The following is a 22,004-nucleotide window of genomic DNA, read 5'->3' on the forward strand; positions in this document are numbered from 1 at the left end:
GAGAGGCGACCGCTAATAGAAAAATGTTTTTCTTCATTTTGGTCTCTCACCGAGATTCAAACCTACGTTTTCTCTGCATTTCGAATACTAGTCACGCATCCACCCGTTCGGCTACGGCAGCCGCCGTTTCCACGACAGTCGGTTCTACGTTACCGGAACGACCCGGATTTATATCCGGCCAAGGACTGTCACTAGAGCAGCATTCCCCGTTAATGTATGGGGAATATTTATGCTGCTACAACAACAACAAAGCTACGGCAGCCGCCGTATTTTAATTAAATTTTTCAAATATTTGTTACGAGTCGTATTTTGAATAAAAATAGTGAAACAAGAAAGAATCCAAGTTTTTAAATTCTTTATTTTAAAATAGCATCTAGGTGCATCATTTGAAAGACCCTTTACAAACGCCCGTATCTGTTGTTGCAACACATTGTGTTGAAGTAATAGCGCACAGTGTGTAGTGCTTGAATATTGGAGAGAACCATTGTCAAAAATCAACGGTATTTTGTAGTCACTTGAGTATTTGTAAAAAGTTTGAAACTTCGCATGATATGCTTTTATAAAAAACTGTATAATTTTGCAGTGGGCTGTATATGAGAAGCAATCGTTGGGGTACGAATTAATGGTGATTAGCGCAAGTATGTCGATTAATTACAGGCCTTTCGGCTGGCAGACAGTGTTAATTTTAGTAAAAACTATTAATTTAAGGTTGTAATCAACTTTTTATTATAGAGATATATAGGGAGCCCGCATAAGCAAATGGAGTTGATGACGCAAATACACAGCCTAGCCTATACCCCCCAACTGTCAACTTCACCACCTTTTAAAACGGACGAGGCTCTGATGACCGAGTAAAGGTGGTATAACTTTGCCACCTGTAACTTAGAAAATGTTGCAGCAATACGTCAATAATGTTGGCAACAACTCTGGAGGTTTTAGCGGAAACGTCGTCACCAGAATCGGAGAGATAGGTTGATAACCTGAAACCGCAAGAAATAAGCCTCAAACAAAGCAAATCGCTTCAAATTCGACGACTTTTGGCATAAAAAACAGGAGTGCCCTTTTACTCCCTCGCGGAACCCTAGAGAATTATATTTACTTATATTATATAAACATGAGTTATACCAAATTTTTGAAAAGTTTTCAAATATGTTCTTGCAGCTCTCGGCTTAAAGTAACACTCCATCTCTGCACTAACCAATAACCTATAACCTTTCCTTTACTACTTCCAATGGTTTTTTACAAATTCGAATACCTCTGAAATTGCTTTCTACTTGATAAACAGTACTGACTTAGTTATGCATGCTGAATAATTAAAATTCAAATTTCTTTAGTTGTTGAAAATCAGAAAATGTTTTTAAGTGCCCAATCTTAGAAAAGCTTGGCCCTTATTCTTATACTAAACTAAAATAGAATTAATATTTCCACATCAACCTCAGCCACCATCGCATCACTGTGCAATCATCATTCCAGCAACTACAACAGCACTTTATTCGTAGTAGTCGTGCGTACATATATGTGTGTATGTGTGCAGTAATAAACCTAATGGATGGATGCAATGCTGCTGCGGCTGATATGGCGGAAGTGAGAGCGGGGGCGGGAAGGGTAAATTCAAGTGTAAAATATTATGACTACAAAGGAAACTGAAAACGCAAAAACTCACCGCTAGCAGCGTGAAGGGCAAACGTGCGAATGAAGGGGCATATGCAGTCACTAACACACACACGCATTCTCTTACTTGCACATGAGCATGTACTGGGTGAGGACAGAACGCACAAGTACACACTTTAAAATGTTGCAATAAAGTTTGTTGGGATAAAAACTAAATATTAATGTACTTTAATACTTTTACATGCACCGTGAACAGGCGAGGCAATCAAAGGCGAGGCAGCAACACAGCGATGTGAAGTTATGAGAAAATTTCTAAAGTGCCCAAAGCTGGAAAAGAAATCACAATTTAAAAAGAAAAATAATCAAGAAGCAAGGTAAAAACTAGAAATAAAAATTAGAAGCATAATAAAGTAAAGTAAACATAAATTTAACGCTTCATTTTTGTATGAACTGTCTTTAAAGTTTTAAAATTATTGAAATCCGTTTAAAAATGAAATTGAGATCTCACATCATTTACTCATAGTTGAAGTGATTGGTGGGATCAGACCAAACCCTTGCAAAAGAAATACGCGTTAAAAAGTTACTTTATAAGCAAAATCGCTTATTCCTTTCCTAATTGAGAAAAAAGCTACATACAAAATTGGTGCAAAAAAATCAAATTTTCATAAAAATTTTCTATTTCGCACCATTAAAGAAGACCATAAGTGGGGAAAGTTTATGCAGCTACTACAACAACAACAACTGCAGGTGAGTAGGTTTAGAGATAGAATCGAGTTATAGGAGGTAGGGACTACTTTTCCGTTTCCACGACAGTCGGTTCTACGTTACCGAAACGACCCGAATTTATACCCGGCCAAGGACTATCACTCCAGCAGCATTCCCCGTACTACTACTTTTTGTTGGAGTATTTTTCGAGCTTAATGAAACCCAGAAGGAAATTATATGAAAAAGTTGGCTGAGTAAGCATCTTTAATTTCTTACGGAACTTAAATTAAGGGGTTATATACAGTTAGAAGGCCGCAAAAAAACGAATTTTCCAGAAATTTTTGTGAGAAAACATTTAAATTTTTTTATCTAAAAATTTATATACACATTTTGTTATCTTTTAACTATATTTTAAGACTTAGTATGAGTAAAAATATACAGGGTTTTCCATATTCGACGGACCCATCTGACAACCCTGTATCTTTTGACAGAGACGTCAGATCGCTTAATGACATACCGCGTTGGAAGCGTCAGTCCAAGCAGATTTTTACCATGGAACAGTACACGCCACGCAAGCGCTCCCAAATTGTTGAAATTTACATTCAACAAAAGAAGTCAAAAGAAGAAGAAGAACAAAATCATCATGTCCGATGAGGTTCATTTCTTATTGAATGGTACGGTAAACAAGCAAAATTGCCGTATTTACGCCACTTAAAAACCTCACGAAATTCAAGTCGAAAAAGTAACTGTTTGGTGCGGCGTTAGTGCGAAAACGATTATTGGACCGTTTTTCTTCGAAAATGCAGATGGTCAAGCTGTTACCGTCAATCAGGAGCTTTATTGCGATATGATAACCACTTTTGTGATGCCAATTATTCGTCGAAAGCGTAAGAGACAGTTCTGGTTTCAACAAGACGGCGCTCGACCACACACAGCTCACACCACAATCGATTTTTTGAAGAAATTGTTTCCTCGTCGTTTGATGTCGAAAAATGGCGATTTTGACTGGCCACCGCGTTCGCCCGATTTAACGCCACCTGACTTCTTCTTGTGGGGATATTTAAAATCAAAGGTTTCTATTAATAAGCCAAAGACCATAGAAGAGCTAAAGAACAACATCCGTGAGGAAATAGCCGCTATTCCACATGAAATGTTAGCTAAAACTATGGAAAATGCTGCAAAACGCGCACAATACGCCGTACAGGCTCAACGCGGCCATTTGAGAGATATCATATTCAAAAAGTGGTGTCATCAAATCTACTTGAACCAAATAAAATGATGATCGTCATCATCAAAAAAATTGTGTTTTTCTTTGATTTAAAAAAAAAACACATGGGTCCGTCGAATACGGGCACCCCTGTATATTTGGAAAGAGCTACAACTGATATCCGGGAGCTCCTCTCAAAAAAGGCGTTTTGCAGTGATCATTATTTCTCTGAACTGGATCCTCTGAAATAAATAAACCAAACAGCTTTCATTAAAGTTATGTTAAATCTAGTAATTAATCGAAGGAATAAGCAAAATAAATTTCTTTGACACAATGACCGTTTCTCAAAAAAGAAAAATTGATTTTGACCAAAATTTCGACCTTAAATTGAGAAAAACCCGTTGAAAGTTTGAAAAGTACATAGGCTAAGCGCTGCCGCTCCGGTCTTGTATGATACTTTTAAGCACTCTGAAACGCAGTACAAAAATTACTTTGTAGTTTTTAATTCTTAAATATTTATATTTTTTGCAAGATATAATTACATTCTTCTTTTTCAGTGATAAATTATTAGAACGCAGCGAAAAGTGGTACCAGTTCATTTAGGAGCCTGAAATTATAAATTATTTTAATAATATTTAAATCATAATAATTCATATACATAATTGAAATGCATATTTCGTTCATTAAACAACGGCCTAACCCAATACAATTTAGGTATTTTTAATCGAATAAATCCTTACCACTTAGAATATCTAAAACAGAAGTAATGGACTGGATTTAATCAAAATTAAAACAAAATGTTCACTTGTTGGTATATACTCGCACTCGTAATTACAAAATTACACTTTGTACTGTTAATCATAATAAACGCCTTAAAATAAGCACACTGAAAAGGCTAAAAATATAAAATAAATCATAAAGATTAAAATTATTCAGAACAGTAACAATAATAACACTAAGCAAGGCCTCGAGTTGCTGCTGACTAAGACATAATTACTAAGCGATAAAAGAGGCATAAATGGTGGATAGAAATACTTGTTTGAAGCTGTGGTCTTCAAGGTTACACCATTGCTTGTTTGTGTTCTCTACTATTGACGCAAGCCAGTTGTACAAGCGCTTGCTTTATTTCTAATCCATATTTTGTATTTTCTGCTCCCCACTTGATTTTTAATTTCGTAATTTAACGCTTGTTGATGCATTATAAAAAACTGGCTCTTTCAGATACAACCTCATTTATCAAAAAATAAGTAAATAAACAAATCAACATGACGGACAAAGTACGCGTGAATCAAGAAACGTCTACACATCTTTTTAAATACCCATAAGAACGTAACCATAAATCTTTGTAAATTGAAAGGAAATGAAAAGGAGTTACACTGACGGTTACCACTCTAAAAAAAGAAACGCAAAACTTCGTTCATGGATCGACATTAAATAAAATTCTGTATTTAAAACTTTCCAATCACAAACCCAATTGAGCTCAAAATTGCAGAAAGCATTCTCTGGGTTACGAATATGGTCAGAGAATAGATATGTAAAGAATCTATTTATATCAATCACATCAGAGAAAATGTTTTGATAAACAATTGCCCGCTAGGTGGCACTGGAGTCGAAATATTTCGTTTTTCGTTTCTGCGTTACATTTTATCAAAACAAATGATGTTTGTTTATACAAGGTGACGGCCAAAATAAACATGACTGGTGTCATAAAATTGTTTTTGATGGCGCCATCTTTTTAATGAGTTAATGCGTTGGAAGTTACATCTCTAGCTGACTTCCAGTGAAAGTTTGGTGGCTTTCTTTTCAGTGGAAGCGAAGTTATTGCGTCTAAAGTGTCAGTATGTTTGTGTCATCGGTACAAAAACGGGTTTCGAACAAAGAGCTAATATCAAATTTTGTTTTAAAATCGGTAAAACGTTTACCGAAACTTTAGAATTGATGAAAAAAGTTTATGACGATGAGTGCCCATCTCGCGCCAGAGTTCATGAGTGGTTTACAAATTTCAGAGATGGTTGTGAGGACATAAATGACAATGAACCGAAAACTCCATTGAAATTGTTCGTAAATTTATCAAAACTAAACCGAAATCATCGTTGAGATTCATGGAATTGGAGTTGAATATCTCCAAAACATCGATTTATCGCATTTTAACTGGCCTTTTGGGCTTAGGAAAGGTCTGTGCACGTTTCATTCTGCGCAAGTTAACTGAGGACCAAAAATTGCTCAGAATTCAACATTCGAAAGATCTCATTAAAGAGGCGAGAAAAGTCGAGAACTTCCTTTACAACATTGTAACTGGTGATGAAACGAGGTGAACATGAAATTAAGCGTCAGAGAGCCGAATGAGTGGCCTCAGGCGAGCCAGCACCCAAAGAATCGCGATTGGAGAAACCAATGCCTTGTATATTCCCTAGAGACTTCAAATTTTCCAGTACATTTTATCATCTTGATCCCATATTATAATTTCAAGGGGGAATGTGTGTAGACCTAAGGTGCTACAAAAATTTAAGGTTACTTGTTGCTGTTATTGTAGCAGTTTAGTAAACCCTGCCAGTGCAGTGTAGTCACCGATCGTGTTCGTCTAACTCATCTAAAGGTACGCACAGGAAACTTGCTGTTTCAACAGGTTGAGTCCAGAGAGAGAGTTGTGTTAGATGAGGGGGTTTGGTGTGGCATGTGAAAAAGAGGTTAGTGTCGGGCGGGGTGCCTTCACATTCCGGACATATGTTTAGTATGTCGGGGTCGATTTTGGATAAGTAGGAGTTTAACCTGCTAAATATCCAGAACGTAATTGAGCTACATGGGTTTCGCGAGGCAGCTGAAGCTTTTCGTCTGTAATAGGTGGTGGTTGGACTCCCATAACGGGAGTTCCGTTTAAGTCTCCGGCATTGCTTGTCTGAGATGGCAAGTGGGAGCCTCAGGGTTGGTATGTTTTTCGAGCCTTTTTGAATAAGCTGCAGCATATTGGTTAATAACTCATTGTAAGATATAGCACAGGGGACATCAGGAGCAACTCCGTAGCGGTCCTGATTGTAGTATTCTGACATATCTGGAACTTAGTTCACTACGTATCACTTGTGCCAGGTCACCAGACGGGAGCAGCGTTGTACAGAATTTAAGGCTAAGGCTACTTAGTTCGTTACGGTGTCAGCTGCGATTCATATTAAAGAAAACCATCGGTGCTGCAAAGGCATGCGTTCGTTAGTCGTTCGTTAGTTCAAAATTGAAGCAAAATATATAATATAAAGTTCTGATGACAAGTGCCATTACTTGGCGTTTTCACGGGATGCTTTTGCATTACTTTTACTACTGTATTCACAGCTCCCTCATTCTCTTCGTCACTGGCTATGATTTTTCGAAGACAGTAAATTTAGCAATTGACTTCACGTTTCGTTTTAATTCGCGAAAGAAAGCCAAACCTAAGAACAAAAGAGCGCCTAATTCGGTGATATCTATTCGAAATTGGAGAGTTGGTAAGTGTTGTTAAAATATTGTAATATTATAATCTACGCTTCACTCAAATATAATCCCAAACAAATCGCAGTCAGTCGCCGTTACATAAAAGTAAATTGTCTGAGCGCCTACTTTGCACACACAATTTTTCTCTTTTTTTGGCAGCTGAAACATATTTCCAATTGTCTTGAAAAAGGTTAGCTAAGAATGGAGCTGGAAATGATAGATAGCAAGTGTCAATAAAATGCGTCCACATTCAACACCGTCAAAAAATATGCCACAATTTCCACATAAATACGCATTAACACTCCACTGGAATGCAAAAAAACAAAAACTAAGTTCCAAAAATGTGTCCCTATTATGAAATGTTCGATCAATCTTAAAGTACTTGAATTGCAGCAAACGAAGAAAAAGTGAATTAAATGAGATTAAAAATGCTTACTACTCCCACTTTCGCCTCTGCCTGTTTCCGCTGCAGCGATGCAAAGTTTTTCATTATTGGCGCAATCTGTGCAAAAATTTTCTAATACTCGTTTTTACTTTTGTTTTCTCTATTTGCTTAAACACCAAGTTCAGCAAGCGTTTCTCCACCCAGTGCACACCACCATCCAGCCCAAGTTACAACAAGAAAAGCGCTCACCGAGGCGTAACGCCCAGCATAGCCGCAATATCACAACGTCGCCACTTTTCGCCACACTGTCGAATGTGAAAATGCCCATTTTCGCTTATTCAGTGAATATGTAAATTTCAGTCCATGATAAATGTATGTATGTATGTATGTATTTATGTATGAAGCCATTTTCACCACTCCATTTTGATCAATTTTAAGTCTTTCACTTACTTCGCTTGGCTCTCGCCATTCTCCAGCAGAAGTCATTTGCTTTCCGTCTGTTCAAATTTTTTTTTTTTTGAACTTTTGTTCGAAACGCTCGCGTGATTAACGCTATTTAATGGGCGTTTACTTTTGTACTTTCGCAATCCTTTATCTGCTCAGTTTTGTGGGTGGATGAGATTCTTCTTTGTACGACAGCCACCAGCCACCAAATTGATACCAGCAATTGTTTTTGTCATTTTGCTCAGTATTTTAACAAAGCTTCTTGAATAAGTGTATCGGGTGTTTTTTTTAAGAACTTAGAACTTAGAATGATAATAAATACAAAACAGAAATATTATTGAAATGATTTTTTTATTATAACCTGGTAGGTAATTTCATGGCGTTTATTTTTTGAATACGTAATCCGGCATATGTCCGCCACGACTACGAGTTACATGGTCCATTCGATCAGTATGGCAAGTTGTCGCCAAATGTCGTCGACGTTTAGCTGATTAATTTTTGGAAACCAAAAATCCGTCAATATGACTCGGTAGCACTCGCTATTCACCGTAACTTCAGTTGCTTTCTCGTTTCGAAAGAAATAAGGACCGAGGTTGCCGCCGTCAGGGCTCTATAAACTTCCCGAACAGATTTTTTTTTTTTTTCAAAGTAAATTTCCACAATTCAGAAGCGTTGTTCTGGCGTTAAACGATTCATGATGACTTATCAAATGTCAACACAGTTTGCCATTCTCTCCTATCAAACCATAGTTATCAATTACGATAGTTCTCATGCAGCAAGAGAAAAAAAAACCCTATATATTGTACAACTTGAAATAGGTTGACATTCTCCAATTTATCTCAAACCTTTGAGAAATTTGTGATGCTCAAACTTTCTCATCTCTGTTAGAATTTTCTTGGGATTTAGGTGGCATTAGCAGTTAGAAAAAAATTGTTTATTTTATTAAAAATGTTGCTAAATTTTACGATTGCCGAATAATTTTCAGATTCCGAGTCGGTAATCCAGATTGATGCGAAATGAATTCCGAACAGAAATGAAGTTCGAAGTTCCACGAGTTTTTGTCATTTACCTCTTACGCTGGAAAGATGTGCCGTGCAATGCTCGTCGATTTGTCATCTGCTCTAGTCTGGCAATGACGTGATAAAAATGGACGCTGTATATTTCGAAAAGAAAAACAAATTCCAAATTCTAAGAAATATTCATTCTCCAAATTTCCACTGGACATTGCAGAAGAAATTCGACGAAATGTTAATATTCTTGAAAACACAACACGCGAAGTACTTCTTTAGATAACACTCCATTGGTTCGGAGGCCAAGAAAAATTTCTCCTACACAAAGTAAACAAAAGGCTAAACGAAGATGTCAGGTATGCGCGAAACAAAATAAACGCAGTGAAACTGTATGAGAATGTAAGAAATGTCTGGTTGTGTGCAGTCCTATTTGTTTTGAAATACAATATATCACGCTGTGCAAAATTAGCAATAAATTTTCTTTAAATAATATTAATTTGTTAAATTTGTTTAATCTGCTACAAGCTTTAATAGAAATTATTTTAATCAAGAGTTTACACGGTGCAGTGCCATGAAAAAGCTCCTCATAAAAATATCTGCCGTTCGGAGTCGGCTTGAAACTGTAGGTCCCTCCATTTGTGGAACAACATCAAGACGCACACCATAAATAGGAGGAGGAGCTCGGCCAAACACCTAACAGAAGTGTACGCGCCAATTATTTATTTTTTTTTTTACACGATGCAGTCACCGGCTTTTGGAAATTAATTTTCAGCGCAAGAGATTAACTTGGTCTCTAAACATAGTGAAATGTCTATAATATTAAAGGGCAATTTTTCTTCGAAAGGTGTGAGTACAATTTATCGCAGAAGTGAGGAGGTTCAGATGTGCACTGAATTCTGTGTGAATTTTATCATGGGCAAATCGATATCAAAATAAAGATAGGATTAAGGTAAGGCGTGATCAGGAAAATAAGACGAATTAATCCAATCGAAAGTCTGCAAGAAGCTGATTGGTAACTATAAAGCATGAAATAAATTATGTATTTTGCTCCTTTTTATGGTTTTTTCCAACAATACTTGATGAAACAGCAAATTATAGAATCATTTTTCCTAATAGCGGTCGCTCCGTCAGGCATGCATGATAAAGCTTCTCATAAAACCACAGTTCGAGCCGTAGGCCGTGGCAGACAGTATTCGTTCTTTTTTTAATTATTATTTTTATTTATTTATTTTTTATTTTTAAAAGCTTACATGATAACAAAATTATAAGTAAACTCAAGCAAACGCAGCAGAGGCTTTCGGCTGGCTGGTGATGTGTGTTCGATCAGATACGATATTATTAATTTTATTATTATTATTATGAATTTCAATATTATAAGTAATTTTTCTTTTTTTATATTTAAAAATCTTTATTTGCATATTTAGTCTATGAAACAATAATTTCTTATAGCAAATTCAACATCGATAGATGTTGAAATTTGGTTAAATTCGCAAATAGCCCTTCCATTAGGTGCATGGGTGCATCATTCGTTCTAGCATTAACTGCATAGAAAGGTAACGAGGCACGAAGAGACCTTGCGGAACATTAAAATTTATTCTTTCCAAAAGTGACTGACAGTCATAAACTCTTTGTATAATACAAAAAATACAAATTGAAGATAATATTAACCTTCTCTTCTCGAGTGACTTCAAATTGAGCAGCGCCAAACGTGCAATAAACGAAGGCATAGTATCCGAGATACCGCGCTCAATTCTGTCCATATTGAACTGGTGGAAAGGGCGTCAGATTATTCCGGCATACTCCGGATGCGAGCGAACAAAAGAGGTATAGAGCAGTTTTATGGTGTACGGATCGGTAAATTCAGTGCTCTTACGCCGTACAAAACCATTATGAATTCGCTTATCCCATACAACATAATTTGTTAGATCTTCCCAATATAAATCGGACACGGAGTGGTTAATATTAAAATTGATAAGTTATTATTTTTTACTTGCCACTTCATTATTTCGTCATCCGGATATGCATACATACCTGAAAAATAATACAAAAATTTAATTAAGTATTTCGATCAATGTAATTGTAGTAGGAAATAAAATTAAAAAAAATAAAAAAATGTCTTCAAAATGGCGTCACTTAGCAACTACTGGCCCGATTTTAACATTTTTTACACTGTTGGGTGGTCGTAGATGGTTTACGAGTAACACTAATTTTAGTTAGATGTTGCCACCTGTTTATTATTTAAGAAAATTTAGTTTACTAAAAAACAGATATACAGTGACTCCCAGCTTATTTGATGCAGCCAAAAAAAACTTATTAAAATATAAAATATATTTTATGGTATTTCCATTACAGAAAAAAATCGTATATTTTTTTATTGTTAAATAACATGTTTTATTTAATAACAAAAAATGACAAAAAATGTTTCTTCATAAGAAAGATATGGCAAATTAAAATAATTCAGTTACACTTTCGAGGTCACAGCTTAAATGATGCACTGAATTAAAAGTATTCAAAAAACATAAACATACTAATATTTCGATTTCATGATTCAGAACAGCTTTTAATCGGGAATTCATAGATTCTACAAGTTTTCCGTTTCAGATCAGAAGCATTATAAATATTGTGGTTTCTTATTTAATTTTCCAGCACTGACCACAAATTCTCAAGAACGTTCAGCTCTGGACTCCGTGCAGGTGTCTGTACTACATGTGGGCAGTTCCAGATAAGCGAAGTTTTTACAATACCAGACGTATGCTTGTGATCGTTGTCTTGGTAGAACCTAAACGAATCCCTAATGCCCATTTTATCCGCACTTTGTACTAAATTATCTTTTAGCAGATCCAGATACATCTCTTTGTTCATTCTTCCTTCCATAAATGTTAAATTTCCGATGCCTGAAGAGGGCATGCAACCCCATACCATCACATTGCCCTCGCTGTGTTTAACTGTAGAGCGCAAATTACGCAGGACTTCCCATTAAACCTGAAAAGGTTAAATTTGCTTTCATCCGCAAAAACAACGGGCTTCCAGAACGAAAGGTCTTTGTTCTATTCTTTGTTTTCTATTACGAGCATTAATCAACGGCTTATTTCGGGCAGTCCTTCCATGAAAATTTTGCTCGCGCAGAACTCTACGAACGGTTTCAGGATTACTGATCTTGCCTAAGTATTTTTCGACTTCGTTCGTTAATTGTGGAGCGCTTAAATCGGGGTTTGCTTTAACTTTGCGAACAATCCACCTCTTATCTGCATCATTAAATATTTTATTTGGCCCAGATCTGGCCTTATCTTCTATCCTGTTTTCGTGGCGAAACCTTTCTATAATGTGCTGGATAGTTGAGGAACTGGTAGCAACAATTTCTGCAATTTTTCGTTGGCTTTTGCGCTCTTTATAATGACGAATAACGTCTTCCCTTTTTTCAAGTGAGGTCCGTTTTCACATTTTAAAAAATTTTAATTTTTCAACTTTTCTTTACAACAATTTTTTGAGAATGACTTAAGACGCTAAGATAAACAGAAAAAACTACATTTCACCGTTATTGCATTCTTAGAGAAAATATAAAATACACTGCATCGTTTGAGCTGTGAGCATATTTTGATGAGAAAACTATTTGCTTCTATATTTTTTCAGCAAACTTTGCTTTTTTTGTTGTTCTTTCTGCAGTGGTAAACAGTACATACATATCTCATTACAAGTCGTGTACATTTTTTTTTATTAAATTTAATAAAAATCGAGTCATTTTCTTTTTTCTAAAAAAGTATTACCTGCATCAAATAAGCTGTGAGTCACTGTATGTACATAGTGTACTATTCTATATGAATGCGCATACTCATATCTGACTTCTGTTTTAGTAAATTACGGCTTCCAAATCTAAAATAACAGATGCCCAACGTTATAACCTAAGAACTACACATACGAGTACTTTTCCCTTTGCCAAAATCCACATACATAACTTGCTGTCAGTTACAATTTGTTGTAGCAGCAGATTTCATCTTTCAACCTTGTGACCATTTTTCAACTGAAAACTGTAACTGACACTGACAATTTCACGAACATATTGCGGTTGACAGTTGTGCATCCATACACAGATATGTACGCACATACATATGTGAGTAGTGCAGTAGTGTGTTCACCGGCCGCCAAAGGTCATTCTTCTGACTAGCAACAACAACAGTGAAAACAACAGTGACAACAACTAAAGCAACAGAAAAAAATGTTGGAAAAGTTAAAGCTCGTTTGTCCCGAGTGATGGTAATAGTTTGTTTGATTATTTGTGGGCTGCCTAACGGGAATAATGCTCAAAGTTCATGTGAAAGAAGAATAAAATTAAAAAAATAGAAGAACAATACATATATTTTCCTTTGTTGCATTTAAGGGGCGTAAATTGTATTCTTCTAGGATGAAACGTGTATGGTGGCGCTCTGTGTGTGACCCTCCATTTGCACATATGTATGTCTTATCACTTACGGCGCACTCAAATGGCACGCTGCTCCAGCTAATTTCGCAATCAACAACAAAGTTCTGTATATGCATAAGTATATGTGCAGGGGTGGAAATGGAAACTTGTAACTTTTCAATAAAATTTAAGTTTACACACAATATATTTTTTTCTTCTTTTTTCATGTGGTTGGGAAACTTACATTCTTTTAATTCCTTACAAACCGCCACCTTTTTTTTAAGAAATATACATGACTTTCTCATCCCCTGTTAATTGATTGAAACAATTTATAGCTATGCATTTTTTTCTAATTTTTATTTTCAACTTTCAAGATACTCAGATTGAGTTCAGAGCTGATTATCAAACTCTAATTTCATTTCCTTAATGCTCAGCTTCTTTTTCTACAATGCGGCTTCCAACCTCTAGCTATCATATGGGGTCACATATGTATGTATACGGTGAGTGAATCACATCTAAAAAAACGCATGGAAGCATTTGAACTGAAATGCCAGCTGCCGCCGTTTCTCTATCGAATAAGTTAAAGAAATTGAGCAAAAAAATATTTTATCATGGTATATTGAAATTTGCTTGTATCTGAGATGAACTTTTCCAGCACAGGAAACGGAAATAAAAAATAGAAAGCAACTTCGTTCAAAATAGAGCGGCCAACAACAGAAGTTTCCAATAAAAATAAAATACTTTCAGCGCCAAAGCACAAACGCTCAGATGACGTATTGCAAAATTAAACAATTTTTTATTAGATCTGTTTTCAAGTAAACAAAAAAAATGTAAGAATGCATTCATTAGGAGTGGCAATGTGATATTAGGAGATTGCAAAATGACAATTAGGTATTTCAAAAATTTATAAAAAGCTTCTAGAGGGTATTTTCAGGTTGTGTGTGTGTGTAGGTATACATGCACTTAAGTTTACCTTACACCATTACCCCAGCTGGCAGTCTTGTCTACTACACTGGCATTGCGTTCGTGTGCACATGTAATCAGGAGTTACTCATACCCACAGACACGTACATACATATATACTTACATACATTGTAAATTCAGTCAATAATACAAAAATTCTCACTTTATACTTTTTGAGATTAAAAGCAATGGAATATATTGGAAACAATCGCGTGGACTAGGTGTGGTTGCTGCTGTGCTTCGAAGCTTGTGAAGGCGTGTAAAGTGTGAAACGATTGAGAGTGTGCAGAAGCCGTATGTATGTTTGTTTGCAATATGTATACTTGTATACGCCATTTGTACTATTTGTAGGTAGACAAAGACAAAATAGCAGTTATAAGGGGCAAGAAAAACCCTCTACTCATAAAGCCAAGCGCTAAAAATTTCCCTATTGGAGATATAAAATTGTGGAGTTGGAGAGCCGTTCGTAAAAAATGGGCACAGGTCAATGGCATGTCGTTGAAGGGTTACTATGTGGGCATACATCTATTTATAAAATATGTATTTGTATTATTTCTAATGTGACCGTATTTTCTCTCGCCAGTTTATTTAATTTGTTATACATATGTACTTATACATACATATATGTATGTACATGCTTACATATACACTGAAGAGCAAAACTGTAACAAAATGTAATACTTTCTATTTCAACACATTTTTTTTTAGACATGTTTTAACAAATCAAATATTTTTTTTGCATAACTTTATTGGCATGTATGTACTCTCTCTCTCCGGTTTGGTGTCAATGCAACAACAACAACACTAGTAGCAAGCAATAATGCAAATAAAGACAAATGTTATAGTTTTGCACTCACTCTTAATTTTCAAATTTTCCGTTATTTTTCTCGTAATTATATATTTGGTGGATTTTTAATTATTATAAACGTGACCGTGAATAAGACAAAATGTTAAATCGGGAAGTACAACGCCAAATAATTGATTTGCTGAAGAAGGGCGAGTCTATAAGAAAAATAGCTAAAAAATTCGAAGTGAGCCACATGGCTGTGCAAAGGCTGCGGAAAAATGTACCAGACGCTGTTCCCAGTAACAAAGGAGGCCGGCCAAGGAAGATAAGCGACCGCGATGCCCGCCATCTGGCAAATTTGGTAACAAGCAGCAAGGCGGTCACTCCCAAAGAAGCACTAAAGATGCTGGATATTGATGCCAGTCAGTGGACAGCCAGGCGCAGCCTGCCAAAACTGGGGCTAAAGGCAGCGGAGAAGAAAACCAAGCCAATGCTGACAAAAAGACATGTGCGGTTGAGGCGGGATTTTGTTGCGGCTCACCAATGCTGGACAGTTGAAGATTGGGATCAGGTACGTCTTTATAAATGGATTATAAAAGACCTTTTTTCATAAAATTTCAAAACGATTGCAGGTTATTTGGTCTGATGAAACCAAAATCAATCGATTTCAGTCAGATGGTCGGGCCTGGTATTGGGTTAAAGACCCAAATGCAGTCCAGCCACATCACATCAAGCAGACAGTAAAACATGGTGGTGGCTCCATTATGGTGTGGGGCTGCATTTCCAAAAATGGTGTGGGTATAATGCGGAAAGAGGAATACCTGGCCATATTGCAACAAAATCTGCCGGGTGTAGTGGAAAGTATGGGTCTTGCTGCTGAAAAAGTAATTTTTCAGCAAGACAATGACCCTAAGCACACCGCACATGTTATACGAAATTGGATGCAACGCCAAAAATTTCGTAACTTGAAGTGGCCTCCACAATCACCGGACATGAACCCAATCGAAAATTTATGGAGTCATGTAAAATCGAAGCTTGCCGAATATTCAAGTCCGCCCAGTGGAGGTAATGAGCTATGGGAGCGAACACGCGATGTATGGGATGCTATTCCGACTGACTTTGTCTTGAGGTATACACGAAGTATGCCCAATCGTATCCACGAGCTGAAAAAATCCAAAGGATATTGGACATCTTATTAATATTTATTTTATTTATTGTAAAAAATAAAAAATGGGTTGAGTGCAAAACTGTAACATTTGTCTTTATTTGCATTATTGCTTGCTACTAGTGTTGTTGTTGTTGCATTGACACCAAACCGGTTTGAGAGAGAGAGTACATACATGCCAATAAAGTTATGCAAAAAAAATATTTGATTTGTTAAAACATGTCTAAAAAAAAATGTGTTGAAATAGAAAGTATTACATTTTGTTACAGTTTTGCTCTTCAGTGTATGTATAAATAGGAAGTTAATTTAATTACTGCTTTCTGTATTAATTTATTAAAATTTTTTGTTTGAAGACCAGACCATATACTTCATATCAGTACTTATGTATGTATGTCATCATCATTCACAGCATTACAACGCGGGGTGCGTCAAAGCTTCCTTCACAAAACTCCTCCAAAGTGTTCTATCGCTTGCTTTTCCTTTGTAGTTGCGAATCCCCATTGCTGTGAGGTCGCTTCCTACTGCGTCTATCCATCAGTTTCTCGGTCTTCCCTTCGTGTGAAGTTTTTAAAATTTGTGGGCTGTCAATGCAAAATAGTTTATGTATTTTACAAGAGCTTTTCTGTGAAATCCAACGGGAAAATGCTATAAAAAATTCAGGAGTTGCTTGCGTGAGAAATAAAATACATACATATGCATACTTATACATAAACAATTGTATGTAGGAAATAGTCATGGTTCAGAGTTCACACGCAATATATGTTAGTGTATGTTTATGTAGGTAAGAAGTATTTACCTTCTGCTCAAATATGAACGAGACGTTATCAATAAAACGGTCCGCGGATGACATATGGCAAAAATAAATTTTTTGTTTTTTGGTAGGACTGTTATAAGCTTACATGGCAAATTTCAGCGTGATATGTCACATAGTTTGTTTTCTGTGGTACTGTAAACAAGTCAAGCTCGAGTGTGTTCTTCGAATTCTCTTTTATGACTTCAATTGTCTCAAAATGTTTTCCACGGAGCGGCAACTTGAGCTTGGGAACCATGAAAAAGTCACATGGAGCCATATCAGGCGAATACGGTGCTTGCGGAACGATATTAACATTATTTCTGTTCAAATAATCGCGAACAAGACGTGATGTGTGAGCTGGTGCATTATCGTGATGCAAGAACCATGACTTGTTGTCCCACAATTCCTTCCTTTTAAGACGAATGTTCTCGCGCAAACGCTTTAAAACGTCTAAATAATATTCAGCGTTAACCGATTTTGCGATTTATGCGATTTTCAAGCACAATTTCCTTTACTTTTCCGATGTTTTCGTGGTTTACTGATGTTGCTGGACGACGTTCATGAGGCAAGTTTTCAACCGATGTACGGCCCTCTTTGAACGATTTGTACCACTGGGAAAACGCGCACGCGATAGAGCAGAGTCCCCATAGGTTGTCTGCAACATTTTTAAGGCGTCTGAAGCCGAAATTTTGTTGGAATAACAAAATTTCAAACAAATTCTTTGTTCAACTTGAATTTCCATCGTTAAATTCGAATAACACACTCGAGCTTGACTTGTTTACAGTAGCACAGAAAACAAACTATGTGACATATCGCGCTGAAATTTGCCATGTAAGCTTATAACAGTCCTACCAAAAAACAAAAAACATTATTTTTGCCATATGTCATCCGCGGACCGTTTTATTGATAACGTCTCGTTCATATTTGAGCAGAAGGTATGTAAAGTAAATTTAAGAACTGTTCTCTCCATTCGATGCTTACATATTTAAATTGTGGTTTGGATATTTCCCCACGCAATGATTTTTAAAGCAGCCAACAGCGTGGTGTGTTTACGTTAATCGCATTGCCAATAAAAGTAAATTGGCAATGGCAATGATAATGATGGTAGACTGAATGGCAATAGCAGAGAGACTATAAAAGTAAGTGGTCGAATGTTGGTTAAGGGGGTGGCTTAATGGATGCTCGGTGCAGCAATGGGTAATTGGTTGACGGTGTGTGTTCGTGGTGGTGCGCTGCCCTTGCAACAACAGTTTGTGCAATAGTAGCAAAAGGTCTAAACTTTTTCAATGTACACACGTGCAAATATGTGCATTTCTGATTTGGTTTTTCTACAATTTGGCTAATGGTGGAGCATAGTTTTCTTTTTTTAATTACTCCTGTGTTGCAGAATTTTTCGAAGTGCGCATGTGACGTGAAGTCAACACAACTACAAATTTAATTAAAAGCATCCAATTAAGGGTAAAGCATAAAATGTATTATCGCCGTACTACAAAATGCAACGGAATGTACTCGTGCCACCATCGGCAACCACAACAACAGCATAACCACCAAATAGCCAACAGAAGCTGTAGGTACATATGTCCAAATAGCGCATTGAGGTTTTTCAATATTGAACGTTGGAACGTTTTATGCGGACGACAAAGTAATCTGATCCATCGTATTTGACATTTATGCCAGAAGTGAGGGGCATTTAGTGTTGGGCAATACATATGTATGCGTGTTCATACATGGTTGTGACGTGAAGAGGGTTTGGTGGAGAAGGCACAATCAGTGTTACAACGTAATCAGAAACGCAAATAACTACTGATGAGAGGATATCGTCTCTGCTGCCATTTTTCTTAGTTCAATGTAGTTGTTGCAAATAACAGTCAGGAGCATATTGGAACGGTTGAATGGTTGTATTTCTAATTGTTTGCGGTTGTTGTTGTATTTGTATGTATGTATATAAATAAGCCGGATGTTGGTTAAATAATCAGGATGCACACAAAGTTGAGCTGATAAATAATTTAATAATGCGTTATTTTATTGGCAATGTACTTTCTGTTCGGTTTTTTTGGAAATGAATTTTGTTATGAATGGATAATTTTGATCATAAGGTATGTATGTAGTTTTAAGTTAACCCATTGGAATATTAATTAGCTTGAATAAATAACCTGTGGCGTATACTCAGGCTGCTTGTGGGTAATATGGATGTAACTGTGGTTGAAGTCACGATTTTTTTTAGTAAAAATTAGTTTGCAACTAATAACGATTTGAAAAAATTAGGAGGTTATTAACTGGATTTTATAATAATTCCATTTTTTCCAGAATGACGAAATAACATTTTTTATTCTGTTACATTTTTTTTTTTTTTAATTTTTAGTTTAATTTATATTCTGTGAATAAATAAATAATATGCGGAAAAAATATATTAAATAAAACTTATCGGACCGTGATAAAATGAAGAGAAAATATTTTAAAGTTGTCATAGTAGTACCAAAGATGATCGATTACCAGGTTTGGCCATCCGGAGTAAAATTGTGAGCCCTTGGTCGGGAAAAACCCGAGTCATTCCGGTAACGTAGAACTGGCTGCCGTGGGAATGAAAATTGTGAGAGTAATTTCGGCTGCTACGCCATCGGGTACTTGGCAGGAGAATTCTGCCTGCTCATTTCACACGCAATCACACATTCGTCTAATCGGCCGTTATTCAGACGGCAACGCAGTAACTTTACCCCTCCAAGTGTTGATGTGCTGATTTGATTTGTTTTTTCGTATATCAACAATACAATCTCAGTTTTGTTGTAAGCAAACCGCCATTATAACCCCTTGTTACGTCAACGAATCAGCGGATACCTTCAAAATAGCTGAGAGCCAATTAACCGTGTGATGTTAGCCACGACAGTGCATTCTGTACATCGTGTCAACGTACAATGGTTCCAAAGGTTTTCGACATTTTGAATTCTTTGCAATGCCATTGAGTTTGCTCCAATTACTTTTTTTCGCCGTCATATCGCATTTAAAATTTTTTAAATTTTTAAATATTTTGATAGTCTAAAATATACTAAAGGCCACGCAGAAATTTATAAATTTTCGAAATTCATTAACTCGACAAAAAATTAGCCAGAGCCAATTTAACAGCATTCGAAATAAGAAAACTTGTATGTACATTAAATTGATGTGTAGGGTTTTTTTCACAAAAAAAAAATAGCTATGCTATATAACCTCAAATTTTGGCCAAAATCGCACTTTTAGCTTAAAATATCTCGGAGACCTGAGCCAGCAGCTTATTCACTCTCGGGTGAAACAATAAAAAAAAGTATTTATTTATTTATTCCTATAAAATATAATTATAAATAATTACATTACAGTAGTAAGGCAACTAGCATCTGAGGCGATTGAACTAAATACATTTTTTTTTACACAGGATTCATTGTGTGCTCTAAAGGGGTACAATAAATTGATAGAGTTTTTGTTTGTGTGTTTATAAATTTGAATTTTTGTTCCGTATGCACTGCTACAAATACCGTTCATCCGGGTCTAGCCAAAAAATATAGATTTTATGTTTTACATGCTGTCTACTGGGTCGATAAATTTAATAAAGAAAACACTGCTTTATTAGAATCCGTTTAAAAAAAATTTCCCACGTACGCTACTGTTGTGAGGAGTACAACTATTGTACATAAATACATATATATGTATACATACATATATACATGTGCATACAATGTGTTATGCACTCAAATACTTATTTCCGTGTAAAAGCATACAACACAAAAACACGAAACTAATGAATTTTACTCGCATTCTCCCATCTCTTTTCAACTCCAACCGCTTTACCGCTCACGTAGCATTACTTGCTTAATCAAGTTCAAACACAAATTTCCCAAACCTTTATACAAATTATTTGCAATAGAACACAAAACGTCATATATATTTAAAGGGAAATAGGAAAGCAAGTATTTAAATTATAATGAAAGTTAAAGCGGTTTATAGCAAAATGGGGCAAATGAGATGCAAAAGCGAAAATTGTGAGCACGACTGCTGCTGAAGTTTTGCCATATTGCGGATAAACAATATGGTATGCGCGCGCTTCATCGACCCTTTTAATTATGGAGAATAATGGAAAAAATATCTTTTATTTTCCGTGGATTTAGCAATTAGTCACAGCCGAAGTTGAGGTTGCACAAGCTTTCTCCTTGCTGTGCTAAAGCCACATTTTGGCAATTTCGCAGCTATGTTGTTGAAATGCAAAATGTTGAAAAATCAATAAGAATGTCGGGGCGAGTCGTGGTGGTATGGCTTGGCGTAACGTAGAGCGAACTGGGCGACAGCTACAGCAAACAACCATGCAGACCAACACTTTACCCTCTTACTCTTCTTTTTTAGTTCTACATAGCAAAAAATAAGTGAAAAACGAAATAGTAAATGAATGAGCATTGCGAGTACGCCCGGAGAAAAATTACTATACGGGCGCATGCAGAAACGTGAACGGCGCATTTACATTTCAATTGCAGTTCACGTTCTGTCAACGAGAGTGGATTACTACTACGTTCAACACCCGACGTGGCGCACACTGCAATGCTGGCGAATCCTTTCATACCCGTGTGATTGCATTTTTCTTTGGAAAATATGCTGCAGTTGTATCAATACATACATATGTATGTACATATATCCAAACGTAGTATATATCTACGCCATATGGGGAACCTTAGGTGCGTAAAATACCCCTCCTTTGTTTAGCATTTATAAAGGAACGAAAACCCTTTTGGCCAAAAATATAACCGGCTTCAATGGATAATTAATTCAGCAGTGACTCACACAGTACCGACGTCAAATATAATTTTTTGCTTAGCTTTTTAGTATTACAGAACAACTGTGTGAATTTTAATATTGGTTGTAATTTTATACCAAAAAGTGTTGAAGTATTTTTGTTAATTTTTTATTCGGATAAATTTGGTGCCTTCGCTACATTCACTTTATTTTAAACATTATTTTTAAAAAGCCACATAGGCCGAACAGATTCAGGTGACTTGAATGAATAAATGAATGAGGTTTGCACTTCGACCAAATGGTGTTTTGTGCTCTCTACTCAACACA

General features: G+C 36.1%; 1 protein-coding gene across 15 annotated transcripts in view; it reads right to left on the minus strand.

The window, feature by feature from the left end:
* Positions 1–22,004, minus strand: part of LOC128863695 (putative uncharacterized protein DDB_G0282133) — a 139,224-nt gene that overhangs the window by 99,305 nt on the left and 17,915 nt on the right. Inside the window, exon 2 of one of the 15 annotated variants that reach the window (XM_054103064.1) lies at positions 10,490–10,748. The exons of the other annotated variants lie outside the window; for them this stretch is intronic. The gene's annotated coding sequence lies outside the window, so the exon portion shown is untranslated. The remainder of the gene's footprint in view (positions 1–10,489; positions 10,749–22,004) is intronic. 15 annotated transcript variants of the gene reach the window in all.

This window comes from Anastrepha ludens, chromosome 2 (genome assembly GCF_028408465.1).
Source record: "Anastrepha ludens isolate Willacy chromosome 2, idAnaLude1.1, whole genome shotgun sequence".
Classification (NCBI taxonomy): Eukaryota; Metazoa; Arthropoda; class Insecta; order Diptera; family Tephritidae; genus Anastrepha; species Anastrepha ludens.